This window comes from Schistocerca serialis, chromosome 6 (genome assembly GCF_023864345.2).
Source record: "Schistocerca serialis cubense isolate TAMUIC-IGC-003099 chromosome 6, iqSchSeri2.2, whole genome shotgun sequence".
Classification (NCBI taxonomy): domain Eukaryota; kingdom Metazoa; phylum Arthropoda; class Insecta; order Orthoptera; family Acrididae; genus Schistocerca; species Schistocerca serialis.
In genome coordinates this window covers 116800681-116823961 of record NC_064643.1, presented here as the reverse complement: position 1 = coordinate 116823961, position 23281 = coordinate 116800681, and the positions used below count along the sequence as shown (strand labels likewise).

The 23281-nt window shown below is 42.8% G+C and overlaps 1 protein-coding gene across 1 annotated transcript in view; it reads left to right on the top strand.

Annotated features, from left to right (window-relative positions):
• Nucleotides 1-23281, top strand: part of LOC126484677 (probable cytochrome P450 6d5) — a 176753-nt gene that overhangs the window by 62121 nt on the left and 91351 nt on the right. The gene's annotated exons all lie outside the window — the stretch shown is intronic.

The window sequence follows — 23281 nt, the reverse complement described above, 5'->3', positions numbered from 1 at the left end:
TTCGTGCCACTATGAGGATGCAAATCAGGTTTCCTGTAAGTACGCGCTGTAGCTGTCGTGACCGTTAGTTACCTTCTGTACTGGACATGGTGAGTTGATGTTAGTCAAAGAATGCCTTTAAGGTGATGGCTCAAATGGCTCTGAGCACTATGGGACTCAACATCTGAGGTCATCAGTCCCCTAGAACTTAGAACTACTTAAACCTAACTAACCTAAGGACATCACACACATCCATGCCCGAGGCAGGATTCGAACCTGCGACCGTAGCGGTCGTGCGGTTCCAGACTGAAGCGCCTAGAACCGCTGGGCCACACCGGCCGGCCTTTAAGGTGATGAAGGTGACATTAGGCACTTGGTGCAGGGAGTGGCAACTGACCCTTAACATAGACAAATGTAATGTATTGCGAATACATAGAAAGAAGGATCCTTTATTGTATCATTATATGATAGCGGAACAAACACTGGTAGCAGTTACTTCTGTAAAATATCTGGGAGTATGCGTGAGGAACGATTTGAAGTGGAATGATCATATAAAATTAATTGTGGTAAGGCGGGTACCAGGTTGAGATCCATTGGGAGAGTCCTTAGAAAATGTAGTCCATCAACAAAGGAGGTGGCTTACAAAACACTCGTTCGACATATACATGAGTATTGCTCATCAGTGTGGGATCCGTACCAGATCGGGTTGACGGAGGAGATAGAGAAGATCCAAAGAAGAGTGGCGCGTTTCGTCGCAGGGTTATTTGGTAAGCGTGGTAGCGTTACAGAGATGTTTAGCAAACTCAAGTGGCAGACTCTGCAAGAGAGGCGCTCTGCATCGCGGTGTAGCTTGCTGTCCAGGTTTCGAGAGGGTGCGTTTCTGGATGAGGTATAGAATATATTGCTTCCCCCTAATTATACCTCCCGAGGAGATCACGACTGTAAAATTAGAGAGATTCGAGCGCGCACGGAGGCTTTCCGGTAGTCGTTCTTCCCGTGAACCATACGCGACTGGAACAGGAAAGGGAGGTAATGACAGTGGCACGTAAAGTGCCCTCCGCTACACACCGTTGGGTGGCTTGCGGAGTATAAATGTAGATGCAGATTATCAACACCTCGCTACATTTGAAAGAGATCATGTAATAAGGCTACGAGAAACTGGATGTTCCTTCTGCGATACTGCAGAAAGACTTGACAGGAATGTGTATGATTGTTGGCAGCGGTGGTCGCGAGAATGTACAGCCGCAACAAGAACAGGTTCCGGATGGCCACTTGGCACAACCGAGAGGGAAGACCATCGTCTTTGGCGTATGGTTCTGGCGCATTGTACTGCATCTGCACCAGCAATTTGAGCAACAGTTGGTACCACAGTGACACAATGAACTGTTACAAATGGGTTACTTCGAGGACAGCTCCGAGTCAGGTGCCTTGTAGCATCCATTACATTGACTCCAAACCACCGCCATTTGCGACATCAGTGGTATCAAGCGAGAGCTCAATGGAGGGAAGGGTGGAGGTCTCTTGTTTCTGAGGAAAGCTAGCTCCACCTCAGTGCCAGTGATGGCCTTGTATTGGTTAGAAGGAGGCCAATTGAGGGCCCACTCGTCTCGTATAGGGTGACTAAGGGATGCTGCAGTCTTGGAATGCTATGCAACAATTCAAACAAATAACATTAGCAGGTTTTTTTACAAATAAGAAGATTGACAGTGCTTAACTTGTAATGTACAATGGTGTCTTAAGCAATGGGCGACATGCTAACAGTAATGTTCTTCCTGTACACAATGTCCAAACAAACAATGGATATGGTAGCACTCTCTGCTAGGCCATGCTAATACTGTCCACTAATGTCCGCCCAAGGCTGTTTTTTTTTCCTTATTGTAATTTCATTCCCCTGCTCATATGGACAGGGGATGAAGCTCTGTGCCTATTGCAGTTGGTCAGTCAATAAGGCGACAGTTAATGCTAATTGTGGATGACACTGGTGTTGTGCTCCAATGATGTCCCATATGTGGCAGCGGCACAGTCCACCATTCTTCAGCCAAATCCGAAGCTGGCAGGAACGGCGCTTGTATTTACTCGGCTAGACGCCTCTCCTATCGTGGTGACGACCTGGTCAGCACGGTATTGGCCCATGTCGCCTCACCACCTTCTATGGTCTTCCGTTTTCCTCTTCGATCTGGCGCTTGTGGTGATGCCAGAACAAGATCTATCTCCAATCGACCACATACGGGACATCACTGCAGCACAACACCAGTGTCATCCACAACCAGTATTAACCGTCGCCTTATTGACCGACAAAGTGCAATAGGCACAGAGCTTCAAGATGGCTCTGAGCACTAGGGGACTTAACTACTGAGGTCATCAGTCCCCTAGACTTAGAACTACTTAAACCTAACGAACCTAATGACATCACACACACCCATGCCCGAGGCAGGATACGAACCTGCGACCGTAGCAGTCGCGCGGTTCCAGACTGTAGCGCCTAGAACCGCTCGGGTAGCGAGGCCGGCGCACAGAGCGTCACCCCACAAACTGATATCTGGCAGCTATACAACACAATACATCCCAATTTGCGTGCCAGGATTCAACAATCTGGCAGTTACGCATGTTATTAATGTACCAGCATTTCACATTTGCAGTGACTTACCTTGTGTATACATTAATCTGTGATGTTACAGTGTTAGTTGGCTACATATGTTACCTAGACAAATGAAATATCGAAATTTCATTACTCTACACTAATTATTTTTTGGTGATGCGATTTTTTTCCGTCATGTCTATTTCTTTACTCTGTTTTAAATGATGGCAATCAGGTTTTGTGGGCTGCAGTCTTACAATAATTACTCTGGAAAAATAAAATTTTTCGAAATGTGAGGAAATGTTCCCACGTACCCAGGAATGTACCTGGGGCCAAAAACTGGCTCATTGAAAATGTGTGGGACAAAAAGGATAGTATTGCTGTGACTTTAATAATGACTTTGTTTCAGTAATAGATTTATAGACTGAAAGGTTAACTCTCACACTTTAGGTTGGAAACATTGAAAAAATGAAAAATCGCCATTGATGTTTATGAATCTGCAACACAACAGGCGCATTGCGTCACGGAATAAGCAAAAACATCACCAACAATCCTCGTTGAGAATTCTGCGACCAGGTAAGTGGCACAACACCCCGTCACAACGTTCCCAGATGGGCAAAGTAGTTCGAGAAGAAAGGATGTATATGCAAAAAGAAAATCACAGAACAGCCATCTGCTGAGAATGAAGTGGTGGAAAACATTCGTACGCTCTACGAAAGGAGCCCCGCAAAATTCACATGTCGTACCAGCAGAGAACAGTCAACAGTGTGGTGTGTGGTGTGTGTTGCCCATACGCCTGCAGTTCAAGGCTCACGGAACTCAAATGTTGTAGGACCTAAAACCAGTCGACGAACCAAAACGGAAACAATTATGCATTGTTTTTCACGCAAGGACGGCAGTGGATGGTTTTCAAAGCAGACTTGTGTTCTCTGACAAAGCCACATTTCATTTAAGAGACAAAGTAAACATGCATAATTTGAGAATATGGCGTACGCAAAACCTACACGCACCTCTGTCAAATAAACATGATTCTCCGTCACTTAATGTTTTCTCCGTCTTTGGTCCTTTCTCGTTTCCAGAATCTGCCGTTACAGGCATAACATGCCTCGATTTGGTTTCTCTGTGACTGTTGACCCACGTGATATAAGTGGCGCCCGACTTCATTTTGGAGCAGATCAGAGCCCTGCCAAGTTGGTATAACATCGTACGTTGTCACCTCAATGAACATCCTCGTGCCTGCCTCTGTGGCCGAGCGGTTCTAGGCACTTCAGTCTGGAACCGCGCGACCGCTACGGTCGGAGGTTCGCATCCTGCCTCGGGCATAGATGTGTGTGATGTCATTACTTTAGTTAGGTTTAAGTAGTTCTAAGTCTAGGGGACTGATGACCTCAGATGTTAAGTCCCATAGGGCTTGAGGCCATTTGAACCTTTTTTTTTTTTTTGCTAAAACATTAAAGAAATTGGAAATTTGTGATAAGTTCTTATGGGACCAAACTGGTGAGGTCATCAGTCCCTAATCTTAATCTAACTTAAACTAACTTACGCTAAGGACAACGCATACACCCATGCCTAAGGGAGGACTCGAACCTCCGACGGGGGGAGCCGCGCGGACCGTGACAAGACGGCCAAGACCGCGCGGCTACCCCGCGCAGAAAACATTAAAGAAACTCCGCTGCTAAAGCACATGCAAATTTCACGTGTTCGATGGTAGAAAACTGTCTTTCGATTGGATGTACGAGATGACGCACGACCGGCGAAGTATGGCTTAACCATCCAAATGTTATGCAACAAGTTTTAAAAATATGGAGAGTTTTACTCGCCAGAGGATTCTGTAACTGCAGAATTAACAAAATCTTCCAAACACCTTTAATATATTGTTCCTCTCCCCTGCGAACCTTTTGTTCTCAGAGTGGCAATTGAAACCTACGTCCTGAATTATTTGCTGGACGTATTCTAATCTCTGTCTCCTTCTGCAGCTTTTACCCTCTGCATCTCCATCTAATACCGTGGAAGTTATTCCCCGATATCTTAACAGATGTCCTGTCACCCTGTTCCTTCTTATTCTGTTTCCCATCTATTCCTTTCCTCACCGATTCCACAGAAAACCTCATTTCTTACCTTACCTTACCAGTCCACCTAATTTTTGACATTCGCCGGTAGCAACACATCTTAAATGATTAAATTCTCTTCTGTTCTGGCTTTCCCACAGTCCGTGTCTCACTACCATATAAAAATATGCTCCAAACGTACATTCTCAGTGTTCCAGCATAACGTCAAGCGCCTGCATGACGGGCAAGAACGTTAGAGCAGAGAGGGCGGTCAGACGGCGTCAGCGAATAGCACGCTGGCCGCCCCCACTCTAGTTAACATCGAAACAGTGGAGCCATCTACACGAGTAGGACATAAGCGCCACGCCGCCTCGCCACGACCCGAGTGGAAGTCTAGCTGTTCTACGAACGCTACAGCAGCGACTGTATTGTTAGGAATGGTATATACTGAAGAGACTGCTTGTGTTTCATGTCCTCCTTTGCTTGCGACATCCCACTGCAAATATCTCAAAGTATAGTCATTTATCTTACTGCAATAAAAATCTGTTAACACCATTTGCTTGAATTGCTGCTGAGCGGTCCCGGAAAGCAGGTTTCCTAGGCACCCTATATTAGACGAGTGGGCAGAGCAGAACACTCGGAAATTTTTTTCTCAAATTAAGACCTGTGTGTGGCCATGAATTCCCTTTTTGCCAAAGCTTGTCTGGTTTATGTGTCCTCTTTGCCCTGTCGGCCATGGATTATATTGCTGCCTAAGGAGCAGAATTCCTTAACTTCGTCCACTTCATGATCACCATTTCTGATGTTAAGTGTCTCGTTGTCCACATTTCTCCTATTTGTCACTATTATTGTCTTTTTCTGATTTACTCTCAATCCTTATTCAATATTCATTAGATTGTTCATTCCATTCAATAGATCCTGTAATTTTTCTTCTCTTTCACAGAGGATAGCAATGTCATAAACGAATATTATCAGTGATATTCTTTCACTCTGAATTTTAATCACACTATTGAACCTTTCTTTTATTTCCACCAATGCTCCTTTGACGTACAGGCTGAACACTAGGGGTAAAAGACTACACCTCCGTCTTATGCCCTTTTTAATCCCAGAAAAAGATGGAGATGTAGATGAACTTCGTTCTTGGTCTTTCACTCTTACTGTTTCCTCATGGTTGTTGTACATATTGTAGATAACCCGATTTTCCCCTATTTTCCTGAGAACTTTGAACGTATTTCACCATTTTACAATTTCGAACGCTTTTTCCAGGTCGACGAATCCTATGAGCGTATCTTGAGTCTTCTTCGGTCTTGCTTCCATTGTCAAACGCAACGTGAGAACTGCTTGTGTGGTGCCTTTACCTTTCTTAAAGTCAAATTGATCGTCACCTAACACATCCTCAACTTTCTTTTCCATCCATCTGTGTATTATTCTTGTCATCAACTTGGATGCATGAGCTTTCGAGCCGATTGTGCGATAATTCTCGCACTTGTCCTCTCTTGCTACCCTCGTAACTGTGTGGATGATGTTTTTCCAAAGGTCTGGTGGTATATCGCCAATCTCACACATTCTGTACACCAAGCTGAATAGTCGTTATGCTGCCACTTCCACCAATGACATTAGAAATTCCGATGGAATGTTATCAATTCCTACTGCGTTATTTGATCCTGCTTGGTCCATAGCTCTTTCAAATTCTGATTCTAATACTGGACCTCCTATCTCTTCCCTGTCGACTCCTGCTTTTTCTTCTATCACGTCATCAGACAAGTCTTCCCCCTCATAGAGGCTTTCAACGTATAATGAGAAAAATAATGGGGTCAGTACTGATCATGTGGGCTCTGTGATATTTCGCTCCATTACGAACTTTTTGTTCTGACCATCGGGAAAGAAACTATAAGTCCAGCCATATCACAATTTCTGTTTGGAATTGCTGAGTATAGGCGGCACCAGGTAGCTATAGAAGCGTGAAATGCGATTTGAATTCATCGCCGGAACGCGCCTCTATCGCAGTGCGGCGCGTGAAACATTTTAAGCAGCGTGCATGTCGCTATTGATTAGCAAGGAGGACGGGAACTAATTCTCGACACTACCACATTAGTAAAACATTCTTAATAAAGTTACGTAGACTCGGCAAACTGCCTACGGGGTATAGCGTATGCTGTAGCTGTGGGGTCAGTTTGATAATGTGAGGAATGATGCCGTAACGAAAGCAAAAATACTTATCACGTTATTATCAAGATCGCCACTTTGATACATGGCAAAATAAGAACATCACTTGAAAACCAATTACCATTTATTATTGAACTGCGTATTAAATAACTAATGCAAGAATCCATGATGAAATGAAACGCCCATTGGGGAGCAGAACAAACCCTGAAACTGATTTATAGGGTGGTTAAAAAGAAGTGTTACATATTCCTACAGGTGGTAGTACTGGTCAAAACTGGAAGAGAAGTTTCTATAATGATATGACCGGAAATTAATACCTGTTCATATAAGGGCCAATTTTGTACTCTCATTCTGTCTGTTACATAAAAATAAACACTGCAGGCAGTGGTACATATTGCTGCTGCGCATCTTGTCACATTCTTCGGCCCTTCATACCCTCTTTCAAATACACCTGGTTCTGTTCAGACTGCGATCCATGCATTGCTCACAAAATCTTGTAACCTCTGAACATTGTAAATGAGTTGGGCATACAGCAATGCCTTTAAATGTCTCCACATCCAGAAACCCAACGGGTTCAGGTCCGGTAAAGGGGAAGGCCGTGCTACCGGACCACCACGACCAATCCATCGCCAATGAAGCGTTGCAGTGAGTACTTGTAAAAAAGCACGAGGTTGCATCCAGCTATTATGTTTTTCTTCCCCTCAAAATATTTATTTTGTTATCCATTACTTTCTCTCGGTTAACTGGAACTTGTAAGTGTAATTATTGTACCTAAGAAGCCTCCTAATTACAAATACCACTAATATAAAACTTCGTTTTCATTGTTCATATGTCAACATGTACTTGATTGCTAACTTCCTGATAACATAGATGAAATAGCCATGTGAAGGACCCTAGCATTTATACAGCTAATATTGAAAATATGTTTAGTAACTTCTGCCCTCATTTAGTTTCAGAGTAATTAGATTATTAACTGAAACATTGTTACTGAAATAGAACCCCATATTTTGGCAAACTAAACGGGGTAATTCAGTTAATCTCGTACCTAACAGTCCTAGTTAAACCAAATATCTCTCCACTGTTCTATTAATAGGGAATAAAAATCATTAATTGTAACTTAGGAAAAACCAACAAACAACAATTACTAACTTCAATTTTAATTGTCTCTAAGCACTATGGGACTTAACATCTGAGGTCATCAGTCCCCTAGACTTAGAACATCTTAACCCTAACTAACCTAAGGACGTCACACACATCCATGCCAGAGGCAGGATTCGAATCTGCTACCGTAGCAGCAGCGCGGTTCCGGATCAGTTTTAATTACTACAGATTTATAAGACGAGGTGGCTGGAAGCCTTTTTAGTGCAGTCCGCGGAATGTTGTGAAAGGTACAAGATCTATGTCCACCAAAACCGGGAAATGTACCGCGGACACTTTAACATCAGTTACAAGTCGAAAAATGATTTTATTTAATGTAAACCCTTTGTCCGAGAGATTATTTAGTGACTGTTCTTAATGATTGACTGTAAACTGGTAATTAGTTTTATAAACTGTGTTGAACTTCAACAATAGCTAATGCAAACTATATAACAATAGATTCCGAGTGAGCAGTGTTATTTTCAGATGAAGCTTACTCTGCTCATCGTTTTCGTATTGATATCATTGTTGTACTTCAAGGACAGTGATCTGAGAACTTTATTCAGTGTCTGTGTTAACGATTTATTTGCCACACGTTAATAATTTCTTTTAATTACTACCTCTTAGGTTATTGCACTCGAACAGTCACGTTACACAACATCAACAGAGTGTAGCATGTGGCAAATCATTAATCTGTACATAAGTTATAATAAGTGAGATTCAAGTCTGGCTATAAATCGCGCGTTATTTAACATCAAAGTGCAATTAAAGTGTTTGGACCGTAAACCTGGTGTGAACCACACGATTTAAAATAGCCTACTTCAGACCACTTTTCAGCCAGATTCGACAGACGCCCAGCTACCAATGGTATATTGGCACAGGTAAACACGGTTTTGCTACATGGGTGGTGCTATATCCTGCATAAACCACAGGCCTCGTCTTTCTCCAAGAGTGTAGCGTTCTCCAATAGTGCTGATAATTTATTGCACTGAATTCGGTGCTACACGGCACCTGTTAACCTGTTTGGTAAAACGTATGGCCCTATGAATCTGGCACCGACAATTCCTGTCCATACACTGATACTGAAACGATCCTGGTGCTTCGCATCCATGATTGCTCAAGGATTTGCATCAGCCCTTACTTACTTACTGTGGTAACTTACTATCCCATCTCTTGTAAATCCTACTTCATCTGTCAATATTACGAATTACTCGTCACAAGTAAAACGGCCCATTTCTCAACAGGTATTTGTTTTCGGACATATAATTATTGGAACTTATATTCTAGTTTTGTCCGAACTACCTGCAATAGCAATGTGTGAAAAAAGATCACCAGGGCATATACTTTACTCTTTCGCACATACTGGTCAATCAAGAGACTTCATTTTTTCCATTAAGCAATATTTCTATCCTTACTTTCATAATTATTGCAATTTTCTCGATTAGATTAAGGTAACTGTAATAACTTGCGAGTTCAATATGTGAGACTGCACTGCGTCTGACCTCCAGCGTCTTTTAGCTATTTAATTAATCACGACATAGTGTTTGGTCGCAGCTTCATCAATATAACAGGCTGTTGAGGTCATCGACATCCATACCTGGGTGACCTGGTTTGGGGCAGGGACGCTCGCCTTTGCTACTGCACTGTTAAAAATACAATATAAAAAAGTATCAGGTCATCCCTATGTGACGCGGAATGACCATTAGGCGTCACAAGATGCGGACCTATCAATATAAAAGAGGGTGGGGGGTCGGGGGTATTCTGTACAGTTCGTGGACACCAAATTTTGTTTTATTTATGAGAGGTGTCCACAAACGTAATCTGGCACAATTAAAAAAACCGAGTATAAAACAAAATTAAACACCAGTTAATAAATACTTTGCAAACCAGTTTCCATTCAACTCTCATTGCAACTAAAGAAACTGAGACAATCTTCAGTTAACTAATAACAGTTTAAAAAAAGTTTTCAAGTAAATTTGCCACATTTCAGTAGGCAAACAATTTAAATGCAGTGCCTTGTGGTTTAAAAAGTAAATTTTGAATAGTTTTCCTAAGAAATAGAACGGGTGGGCAGGCTGTGTCTATTTTTGGCAGTGCAGCTTTATTGTAATTAATGATTTTACGCATATGACTCATGAAAACTGCCGCTTTAAAAGCTCGTAGATTTATAAATGTAACAGTCATTACAGCCTACTCAAAAAAAGGCAGCCAACTTTCACCACATCGAGAAGAACTTTTACTCGTGACCAACAGTAGACCACGGCATTTTCCTTATTCAGAAGAGAAGTACCGGATGGGATTGACACCAGTCAGTTAAGTACGATGGTCGAAACGAATCTGAGACAATTAACTGGAGAACGTGAGATTCGTACGACCATACGGAAACTATGTAATTCATTGACTTCACTGATTTCTTTAATTTTATTTTATTGATTTCTTATGTAGGACCAGATTTAAATAAAAGAGCGAATGCAAATCAATAGAACGTCTTATTACAAAGGAAATTTGGTCTAATACAATCACGGAATCATCTCGTTACTGAGGCCTGCTCTTCTGCAACGCCGCGCGAGATTAGCCGAGCGGTCTGGGGCGCTGCAGTCATGGACTGTGCGGCTGGTCCCGGCGGAGGTTCGAGTCCTCCCTCGGCCATGGGTGTCTGTGTTTGTCCTTCAGATAATTTAGGTTAAGTACTGTGTAAGCTCATGGACTGATGACCTTAGCAGTTGAGTCCCATAGGATTTCACACACATTTCAACATTTTTTTCTTCTGCAACCTGACATGATGTCTGAGAGGGGAACAATTTCCTCAGCAGCCTGGACTCTCCACAATGGCGAAGGAAACGTAAGAGGAAAGGAATAACGGAACCCGATCGGTGTGACAAAACAATTACGTTATTAATCAACAAGAGAAAGAAGTAATCATATGCAACCGTCACTAATGAAGAATAAACAGAGAGAAAGAGCGGCACAAGAATAGTTAAGCGGCAAAGCGAAGTCCCATCCGCAAATTAAGGAAATCACGATAAGATCCATCACACGGTTCTTCATTTGAGAAGTATGGATTACACAACCGCGAGTGCAAGCAGCTGCTCAGACACTGATTTAATACAAGGCCAACCACTCGCCACGTGGTCATGTATTCTAACACGAAGGAGCACCTGCTTATGTGATAAAAACTATGTTTTATAAAATATTACTTACACACGCATATTACGAAAATGCACAGAAAACTACGCTCGAGTCGATACAGTAAATTTAAGAACAGATTGTTCTTCTCAGACGTGAGCGACTGGCTACGCTCATTTGAATTACTTAGCGGACAAAAATGTAACGCCAAGTCTAGAATCACTTAGAAATCGCTTAATTTACGGGGGAGAAATGTAAAAAAAGCGGAAAATTCTAATGCTTGCTAATTAACGAATTCCCCAACGCTCTACTGGCGTCGCAACTAAACGAATTTGGTGCTCACTGAGAACATTCCAAAGTCTGCAACATCTCGCTTCAATCCGCTAGCAGCAACTGACCACGTTTCCTTGTCTCCGGAGGCCGGCCGCGGTGGTCTCGCGGTTCTAGGCGCGCAGTCAGGAACCGTGCGACTGCTACGGTCGCAGGTTCGAATCCTGCCTCGGGCATGGATGTGTGTGATGTCCTTAGGTTAGTTAGGTTTAAGTAGTTCTAAGTTCTAGGGGACTGATGACCACGGCAGTTGAGTCCCATAGTGCTCAGAGCCATTTTTCACCTTGTCTCCGGAGGAGAGCTGGGTCCGTTGGACGCGAGAATTGGCGCACCCCTGAACCGGCCAGTCAGAGGGCACTGTTCTTGTCGTGTGACTAGATGTCGTTCTAGCTGGAGGCCCGTAATTAGAAGGCTGCATCGTGATTCACCAGAATTCTGTCCTAGTCTCCAGAGAAACCTCTTTACAACACAAAAAAAAATTGTGAGAAGTGAAGCTTCGAAGTTAATACTACAGCTTGTGAGAATAAGAGAAGTAGCTACTTTGGACTCTACAGACCATTCACACTGCTGGCCCATGTTGCCGAGAACAACGACCTTGGGAAGAAAAGGAAGCCATCGTAGATACACCAGGGAGACTACTGAATTGAATGTAAAAATGACAGAAATTTCTTGCTCCCATCCTCTCTCACTAACCACTGTGAAATTAGCACAGAAAATTATCCAGCCCCACAGGCTTGTTGTTGCAGATTATGAAGTGTTGAAACGATACCTACTTTCGTTAAAAAAATTAAAAATATGTGAAAGGCGAGCATAATGAAGGAGAATGAAAGTACATCTTCCAAATTTTCAATTAAAAATCAGAGTTACTCGGCCGTTACCACGATTAACAGAGAGGATCAGATTTCAGTAATTGAAAATATAAACAGAATTATTATCTCCTCTTCAGTAGTAACGTCACTCATTCGACACATCGACCAAGGTCTGCTTATTACAGGCGAGCGTATTATTAACGGTATACATGAGCACTCTTGCTCATCGGCCACTTAACTACAACATAAAGAAAACAGAGTTATACACATACCGTACATGTAATTACATAAAGGAATACGCCAATCAGTGGGCCCTGGAACGTAATCCGCGGCGAAAATGATCACCGAGTAAATTTACTTGTAACATCACTGCATTTGAAAGTCACAGTATATATGTATTACGAATAAAACACAAGAAAAGTTCAGGAAACGCGACAGACAAGAACAAGACTTGGCATGTGGCCTTAAAAGTAACCAAATACATGTTGGCTCCAGTATATGGAAAACACCTTACTACACCTTTAATAGCCTCTAACACTGTTAGTCTAATTTCGCCAAAGTGCGGCCACATAATTGCAAAAAAGTGGGTCTGCAGTCATAAAGCCATTAGTTCAAGTTTAACGGATGATGGTTCATCAGTTTCAACGTAGTCCAGCTACGTGGATAGATTCCAGCAAGTCATCAGTGGAACACATCCAGTAATCTGCAGCCAAGAGCTTAGGACTCCTCCGTCCTTTGAGAAGCACGACACACAAGGACGACTACCGATGAACTGCTACGTTTCCTCACTGTCCGCGACATGAAACTGTTCAAAATTTCCAAGAGCAAATTTTACATCAGATTTGGTCGCCTTAGTCACGTTGGTGTTCAACCGTAGGTGAAATAAAACCTAATAAGTGTGTTAAATGTAGATGTATGAGTTGCGTGATTCTTATATGTATTTGTTTTGTAATGCTGTAGGAACGGAAGCAGTTTAATGGAGCCGTACAGTGGCGAGAAGGTGGTTTGCGGCAAAACAGAATCCGCGGCCGCACGACACTAATAATGGCGCAGCTGTCCACACCAGCATCAGCGCGGGGCTGCAAATAGTAATATTACGTGACTGTTAAAATTGGAGGAGAACGCTGTTCTTTTGCTTGGAAAATGGGTCAGAATGAAATTAACATAGGCCTTAAGGTCAGTACGGTCTCAACTTGGGAGGTGGGTAGTTCAGTTTTGGCTTCAGCGTCAGTCGAAGTAGTCGGTGATTGGCCGCAGGAATTTTGGTAGTGCGTCAACGATTTGGTAAAGTCAGCATTACTCATCCGGTAAATGATGTGAGGCGTGTGGCTCACTAATTAGTAAAGAACTGAAGTGTCAGCTTACCAGCATAGGGCGATGTTAAGGGTTTTCCGTGAGAAGCTACACTACTGGCCATTAAAATTGCTACACCACGAAGATGACGTGCTACAGACGCAAAATTTAACCGACAGGAAGAAGATGCTGTGATACGCAAATGATTAGCTTTTCAGAGCATTCACAAAAGGTTGGCGCCGGTGGCGACACCTACAACGTGCTGACATGAGGAATGTTTCCAACCGATTTCTCATACACAAACAGCAGTTGACCGGCGTTGCCTGGTGAAACGTTGTTGTGAGCCTTGTGTAAGGAGGAGAAATGTGTACCATGACGTTTCCGACTTTGATAAATGTCGGATTGTAGCCTATCGCGGTTGCGGTTTATCATATCGCGACATTGCCGCTCGCGTTGGTCGAGATCCAATGACTGTTAGCAGAATATGGAATCGGTGGGTTCAGGAGAGTAATACGGAACGCCGTGCTGGATCCCAGCGGCCTCGTATCACTAGCAGTCGAGATGACAGGCATCTTATTCGCATGGCTGTAACGGATCGTGCAGCCACGTCTCGATCCCTGAGTCAACAGGTGGGGACGTTTGCAAGACAACAACCATCTGCACGAACAGTTCGACGACGTTTGTAGCAGCATGGTCTATCAGCTCGGAGACCATGGCTGCGGTTACCCTTGACGCTTCATCACAGACAAGAGCGCCTGTGATGGTGTACTCAACGACGAACCTGGGTGCACGAATGGCAAAACGTCATTTCTTCGGATGAATCCAGGTTCTGTTTACAGTGTCATGATGGTCGCACCCGTGTTTCGTGACATCGCGGTAACGCACATTGGAAGCGCGTATTCGTCATCGCCATACTGGCGTATCACTCGGCGTGATGGTATGGGGTGCCATTGGTTACACGTCTCGGTCACCTTTTGTTCGCATTGACTGCACTTTGAACAGTGGACGTTACATTTCAGATGTGTTACGACCCGTGGCTCTACCCTTCATTCGATCCCTGCGAAACTCTACATTTCAGCAGGATAATGCACGACCGCATGTTGCAGGTCCTGTACGGGCCTTTCTGGATAAAGAACATGTTCGACTGCTGCCCTGGCCAGCACGTTCTTCAGCTCTCTCACCAACTGAAAACGTCTGGTCAATGCTGGCCGAGCAACTGGCTCGTCACAATACGCCAGTCACTACTCTTGATGAACTGTGGTATGATGCTGAAGCTGCATGGGCAGCTGTACCTGTACACGCTATCCAAACTCTGTTTGACTCAATGTACCGGCGTATCAAGGCCGTTATTACGGCCAGGGGTGGTTGTTATGGGTACTGATTTATCAGGATCTATGCACCCAAATTGCGTGAAAGTGTAATCACATGTCAGTTCTAGTATAATATATTTGTCGAATGAATACCCGTTTATCATCTGCATTTCTTCTTGGTGTAGCAGTTTTAATGGCCAGTAGTGTACTTACTTGGATGTCTATCGGTAGTCTAAGTGTTGAATCTGACTTTGTTAAAGGTTAATTTGAGGGTAATTTAATGTGATTTAATAAAGCAATATTGGGTGCATTGCAACTGCTGTTCGCCTTTTGTGTGTTGGACAAGGTTAAATTGATTTGTTTCGTGATTGGTTCGGATGGGAGATCCGAATGTTCTGAAGTACCGTAATAAAAGTAGTGTATTTGTGTAGTTCGTTCAGAGTTGGTTGAATCGAAGCTTTTGGATACGTTACGGCATTGTTGCGTATTTGTGGGTAATGTGTGTTATTGTAGCCCCATTGCATGATCAGATGATTTTTTAACAGTACAAGTGGGCGGAACGTTATAACAGCATTTGGCAATTGCTTTAATTTTGCAACTAAGATTTCAGGGTTTAATTTTATACTCACTGCAAATAAACAAGTACCCATGGAACTGTTTGACTGAGCAGATAGAGCTGGTCCTTCCACTTAGACTAGAAGGCTACGAGTGGTTTAAATTAGCCTCTTTAGTTTGCGCAATGTGTTGGTCAAACATGTGAAGTGACTCGGTAGCCTCACCTGTTAAATGTCCGAGTTTGAGTGGCGGTGGCCCTTAGTAGTTTATTTTTGTTTGTTTGAGAGATATTTAGTACGCTTGTCATGGAGCTGCCAGTCCTCTGGCATACCAACGTATAACTTTATTGTGAAATAGAAATGTTGTTTAAAAAATGGTTCAAATGGCACTGAGCACTATGGGACTTATCGTCTCAGGTCATCAGTCCCCTAGAACTTAGAACTACTTAAAGCTAACTAACCTAAGGACATCACACACATCCATGCCCGAAGCAGGATTCGAACCTGCGGCCGTAGCGGTCACGCGGTTTGTTGTTTTTAAAAAAAATTATATAGCGTGAATCACCTAAAATTTGCACCGCAAATATTGCGGCAATGGAAAATGCTAGTGATGTATGGTATTCATAGAATGGATTGGTAATCAGGGGATAGTATTGTGAGCCAATAAACAGATTGTAATAGTACTTAGAAAGGGTATTTTTTGTGCAAAAGTACACTTTTTTAAACAGAACAATGCATGATGACATTGTTGTTGTTGTGGTCTTCAGTCCTGAGACTGGTTTGATGCAGCTCTCCATGCTACTCTATCCTGTGCAAGCTTCTTCATCTCCCAGTACCTACTGCAACCTACATCCTTCTGAATCTGCTTAGTGTATTCATCTCTTGGTCTCCCTCTACGATTTTTACCCTCCACGGTGCCCTCCAATGCTAAATTTGTGATCCCTTGATGCCTCAAAACATGTCCTACCAACCGATCCCTTCTTCTAGTCAAGTTGTGCCACAAACTTCTCTTCTCCCCAATCCTACTCAATACCTCCTCATTAGTTACGTGATGTACCCACCTTATCTTCAGCATTCTTCTGTAGCACCACATTTCGAAAGCTTCTATTCTCTTCTTGTCCAAACTAGTTATCGTCCATGTTTCACTTCCATACATGGCTACACTCCATACAAATACTTTCAGAAACGACTTCCTGACACTTAAATCTATACTCGATGTTAACAAATTTCTCTTCTTCAGAAACGCTTTCCTTGCCATTGACAGTCTACATTTCATATCCTCTCTACTTCGACCATCATCAGTTATTTTACTCCCTAAATAGCAAAACTCCTTTACTACTTTAAGTGTCTCATTTCCTAATCTAATTCCCTCAGCATCACCCGACTTAATTTGACTACATTCCATTATCCTCGTTTTGCTTTTGTTGATGCTCATCTTATATCCTCCTTTCAAGACACTGTCCATTCCGTTCAACTGCTCTTCCAAGTCCTTTGCTGTCTCTGACAGAATTACAATGTCATCGGCGAACCTCAAAGTTTTTACTGCTTCTCCATGAATTTTAATACCTACTCCGAATTTTTCTTTTGTTTCCTTTACTGCTTGCTCAATATACAGATTGAATAACATCGGGGAGAGGCTACAACCCTGTCTCACTCCTTTCCCAACCACTGCTTCCCTTTCATGTCCCTCGACTCTTATAACTGCCATCTGGTTTCTGTACAAATTGTAAATAGCCTTTCGCTCCCTGTATTTTACCCCTGCCACCTTCAGAATTTGAAAGAGAGTACTCCAGTTAACATTGTCAAAAGCTTTCTCTAAGTCTACAAATGCTAGAAACGTAGGTTTGCCTTTTCTTAATCTTTCTTCTAAGATAAGTCGTAAGGTTAGTATTGCCTCACGTGTTCCAACATTTCTACGGAATCCAAACTGATCTTCCCCTAGGTCCGCTTCTACCAGTTTTTCCATTCGTCTGTAAAGAATTCGCGTTAGTATTTTGCAGCTGTGACTTATTAAACTGCTTTCTTTGGGATTGGAATTATTATATTCTTCTTGAAGTCTGAGGGTATTTCGCCTGTCTCATACATCGTGCTCACCAGATGGTAGAGATTTGTCATGACTGGCTCTCCCGAGGCCATCAGTAGTTCTAATGGAATGTTGACATTAACAGATTGAAATTAGGATAAATGAGAATGCCAGTGGTGTTTGTTGCAGGATTCTAGTGCAAGTCGTTTATGAGATATCAAATTTTTAAAGTTCTGACATAGACACTTGCGCAACATCCGTGGTACCACACACTAAAGAACAACACCAATGCGTACACTATTTATGTAGTCTGTGACCAGTAACGAGACAATTGATCATCACAGGTTATGCTCAAAACTACAGCCGGCAGCAGCAATACACGCTTCCAGTCTGGTATGGAACGACTGCTGCACACGTGCCGGCATTTCAACAGAGACGTCCGTGCAGGCTGAAGTAGTACGTTCTAACATGTCATCGAGTGTAGTTGGTATGTGCTTCTAGATAGCATCTTGCAGCTTTCCCCATAGAAAAAAGTCTACAGGCATCAAACCTGGGGTACGGGCCAGTCAAGATGCGGGTCCTCTGCATCCAATCCAACGATTTGGAAACAACTCGTGAAGTCATGCTGTAGTGCTTCGTGCACTATGGGCTGGACAGCCTTAATGTTGGTTCCACAGATTCCTCCTAGTCTGCAGAGGAGCATCTTCTAGCATCTGTGAAAGATGGTCTGTATGAAGCATGTGCCTATGAGCTGATGGTTCACTATCACACACACGTTTACACTCCATGGACGCTGACGTTCCACCTGACAAAGCCAACAAGATTTGTCAACAGACCAGTGTGCATGTTTCGGCGATTCATCTGGCCATAATTGGAAAAAGGGGTTCCATTACTAGACATGATACGTCTGGAGTATACAGTCGTAATGCCCATGTGCACAAGTTAACACGATTCCCATAATCGTTCCCATGCTGTTCTTGATGGAGAGAGATGTGATAGGAACGGAACCTATGACGACGGAGAATGCGTAGGACACTTGCCTAACTCAAGCCACTTCCTGCTGCGATTGTAATTTCCCCCTCTTCTGTCGACACTTGCTTCCTTCTGTTACGTCGTCTAGGTGTTACACCACCACTTTCATGTATCTGGTTGAAGTGATTGATAAATATTTGCCGAGATGATTGTCGTTTATTGGGGTATCCTATCACGTACACCTCACAAGAACAAACTGTGTTAATCACCCCTTTAAAAGAGCACGCTGGTCGCTTTCGAACGACATAGATGCTGTAACACTGAAACCAGGCGATCACGTGACGCTCCACTGCCGACGTGTGACAGTGAAATGTGTTCGGACCAGTCTGTTGTATGGAACCATTGCGGTAAGGTAGGTCGATGCAGAAATGTGCTGGAATGGGAGCTATTGTGGTTGGATGTGCTCGCGTACACACCATAAATGGAGTCCCCCATTTCTTGTCCTATGTAACTACAGTGGTGGACCACTCGCAGCTCTAAAACGAGGTGCAAGAAGAGAGGTCGTAAAACGGTCGTAACTGACAGACACCGGATACGACTGTCACGCCTCATCAATGACAACAGATATTCCTGTTGTATGTGAAGGCAGTTAGGAGCGAACACTATGAAGGACATTTGGAGGCGAGTACCTCGTGAAAGACCGTTGCTCATAGCGGCACATTAAGCTGCATGTCTTCAGTGGGCCACACAACACAAAAATTGGACAGTAGCTGATTGGAGGCGCGTAGAGTCACTATTTTGTCTCTTTTCTAGTGTGCACCGACTGTCCAATGGGGCGTTTAACCTATAGTCTGTGTGTGTGTGTGTGTGTGTGTGTGTGTGTGTGTAGTGGGGGGTGGCAGGAGGGGTGGGGAGTGAGTTCTTCGCAACAGAAGTGGTTCTGTGATGTTCTTGGGGGTGTTTTGCGGTCTATGTGTAGGGAGGACTCATTAAGGCCACTATGAACATGACCCAGGATTCAAAAGAATTTTCGTCCAGCAGCAGAGAGTGCGCTGATTCGAAACTCTTTGACAGAATAAAACTGTGTGCTGGACAGGAGCTCGAAAATGGGGTCATTTCCTTCTGTGAAGTTTGGAAGGTAGGAGATGAGGTACTAGCAAAGATAAATCTGTGAGGACGTGTCGTGAATCGTACTTGATAGTTCAGTCAGTTTTCATTTGCGAGAAAGTTTCATGAACCAGGATGTTTATTTCAACGATGCCGGTGACCACCTAGTTGTTCCGCGGACACTCCAGTCCTTCAAGGTGACCACAGTCGTGTTCACAGGTCTGTAAGCGTACGAACACTCGGGCACACTCTTGCATCTGGGCTGGCACAATAAACCACCTGGTCTCAGTCTCACAGGAAATGCTTGCAGCTATTTGCATGAAACGTGGCATTCGAAATCCCCGCAGTTTCGTAGCTCTAGGGACTTTAACCATCAATGAGTGTCTTCAGCTGGGCATGGCACATTTGAAGAAATTTGTGGACTCTGTTCCTCGAGCAGCTGAGGATACAATCAATGCTAGATGTGGCGTTACACGGCACGAGCTTGATGTACACTGGGTTTGAGTATTTTTTTTTTTACGTACTTACACGTGTTATTAAAATTGCAATGTTTCCAACAAACTGTCTACTGGTTCCCTTAATTTCGTTAAAAAAAACTTTCTACAGATTATTAAAGGTTGTTCCACTACCCATCTTCTGCACTAGACCATACTCCCATTCACAGCAATCATTAGGTGTACTTATTATCTTGTACTAATTGATTACCATTATTATTGGTGTTTGGTTCGGTCTCATGTTATTATTATTATTATTATTATTATTGTTATTATTATGAAGCAGTTTATTACAACTTGAAAGAAAATAACGAACTTAAAATTGCAAGCTTGCACCTTTGTCATGACTGACCTAATGACAAAGTTGCGTTAGACAGCGACTGCACAGGTCGCCGTACTAGTTCTGCCGTTTAATGCTTGCATCGGCAAGGGTCGTTTAGCTTCTGTCATCGACTCTGCCTTGTTCTACCATCATTTGTTAATGAATCAATGATTTGTGAACAGCTCTAATACCCAAAATTACTGTGGAATTACATAAGGGACATCCCAGAAACTATTTCAATGAAGGTGTTTCTCTTTTGAGTTTTCCATCATTTTCTGGAAGTATATGTGTTCTGCTAGTCAAATTCAGTTTCTCACAATGGCGTTAAGTAATTACCCAGCAAAGGCTGGAGTAAAAGGCTCGGATCTTAAGCCATACTCATGCTGGTCTTGAACGGTAATGTGAATGGGAAATTAAATCTCTGTCAGTGATATATATCAGTAACATCGGTTACGCGAATTTATCAGGTCAGATATTCGACAGTAACCTGGTGATCAGGTACCGTCAGCAGTCTGCTAGGCCCACCGGTTGCCCAAACCACAATGGATGTACAATTGACAGCTCATGTGACAATGCTGTTCCGCCCCTTGACAAACGCCTAATAGCAAGTAGTCCTCAAACAGAAGACTAGTATGCAAGAGCAACTTGACTAACTTAACAAACAACACTTGTTTGGACATGGACCATAGTTGTGACACCACTCGAGAAAAAAAAAAAAAGCAAACTCAAAGTTCCACATTATAGTGCAACAGAAATGTAGACGCATATTCAACATGAAAAATTCCAAGCTGTAAACATAAAGCAATGAAAATCCTCCAGCTATATTTATCACACACGCACACACGCACGCACACACACACACACACACACACACACACACACACAGGTGACTGTGTTGACTGTACCACTAATGGGAGTGGCGATACACAGTGTGCAAACGACAACTGTTTACAACGTACCAAAGTGTTGTAGGTAAAGTCGAGGTGAACAGTTTTATACAAGGAACTTGCAGTCTATCAAGTCCTGAAACAACCTCACATTGGTCCAAAGAAGCCACCAAAACTACAAGGCAGGCGCGCCCGGTTACATTTTGCAATATCCTTTCGTCTTATTTACGCCATCGGCACTTACGTATTATAAAACTTATGTTTACGTAAATTTTACCTTACAGTTTTGGGAATTTTAATAGTGAAAAACTAAATCGTTTTGTTTCTCGGACATTCTCGCTACTATACTACTGTGCTTGTTAGTGTTAACTTTAAATCGAATTGGAAACGTAATAAGCTTTTGCGTAACGTGTCTAATAGTCATTCATCTTTCATAATCCTCGCGGGAAAGATTAACTTCTTAAGGTTAACGGAGGCCACTGGCAAAAGAAAGCGAGAGGGTATTAAAAATCTCGAGCGGCGCGCATACGCTTTGACTACCATAGTTTTTGTAAGCCAATTTGAGAGATTTTTCCTGGATTGATAGATCGCAAGTGCCCTATATCAAGTTGTTAGTCTCGACGTTCCCTACACATCTGTGATATGTTGTGACCAGCTATACAAAAGTAACCTATAATTGAAATGGTTGTTACAGCGCTGAATGCAGTATACCTTCAAGTTTTATTTACAAATGTTCAATCGGCTATCTCTGGTAAGGTTTCGCGCCAAATCCTATGAAGCAAGTCTGGCTGTATGGCGGCAACTGATTGCGTTATCCGCCGTCACGGTGTACTGAAAACTGAGCCAACAGAAATTTGCTCCCAGAAAGGGTCCAGTAATCCCCTTGCCTGGCAGGTAGAAGAGCTGAGGGACGCTACCTAGATGTTTTCGAGCTCGCATTTTCAAGCCGTATTAAACAGAACGCTGCAAATCATAAGGTCCAAATTATGAGTGCATCGACAGCGTTCAGAAAGAAATCGATATACATTGCAAAACTATGGAACGTGTAACAGATGCTCTCCGGACCTTAGTCATTTGATTAAAACTTCCTACGATGTACAAAAATCAGTTGACAATTATCACCAGATTCCTTGCATAAATTTCACGATTAAGAAGATTTTTTTTCCGGAATTGTTCCCAACTTTATTTTGTCGCTAAGATTTTTCTTAGCTTTGTGTGTTTCGATAATGTTATGTAAGAGATTTCTTTTTTCAAAAGTCAGATTAGTTAAGAATTATCTTGGTTCCACTACGAATCAAGCACGACTGTCTAATGTAGCAGTTAGTCAATAAAAATTGTCTAGTTAAAGACATTGATACTGATGAGGCAATTTCAAAATTTTCAGCTGAAAAAGAAAAAAGAAATTCTAACTACGTGTTAGTCACAAGTGTTGTATTTTATGCTTTTGTGCGGTTGGAAATTAGGGGAGGGGGATGACAACAGCTGCACCGGGTACCAGACTGCCTAGCTACGCCACTGCGTAGACATCAGTCTGAACCAGAGTAAAACATCGGATGTGTAGGTAATAAAATAGGGGTTTCTTTGTACAATCCTGTACAATCAGAAATCAATCACAGCAAATATCGCCAAAACATTCAATAACGTTTCAACAACTCACCAGTTTTAGCTCTACATCATTACTGTGTGTGTATGTGTTTTAGAAACCTTATAAAGTGAACGACAAGTTCACTCACAGAAAGAAAGCTTACGTTCTGCATCTACATACATACTCCGCAAGCCACAGTACGGTGCATGGCAGAGGGTACCTGTGCCACTACCAGTCATTTCCTTTCCTGTTCCACCCGCAAAAAGAACGAGGGGAAAACGACCATCTATGTGCCTCTATACGAGCCCTAACTTCTCGTGTCTTATCTTCGAGGACCTCACGTGCAATGTACGTTGGCTGCAGTAGATATGTTTAATTTGAGCTCAGTATATCTGTATTCATCGTCATAACAACCTAGCGAAAACAAATTTTGCGTTTGGTGTTTTACGTCGCGTCGACTGTTATTATCGTTAGAGATTCGGCGAAAAATACAATCTCTGCTTCTAGGCTGCTTATAAAGAAGAAATATGTACCAGATTTTACATTAGGCCCAAAACAATA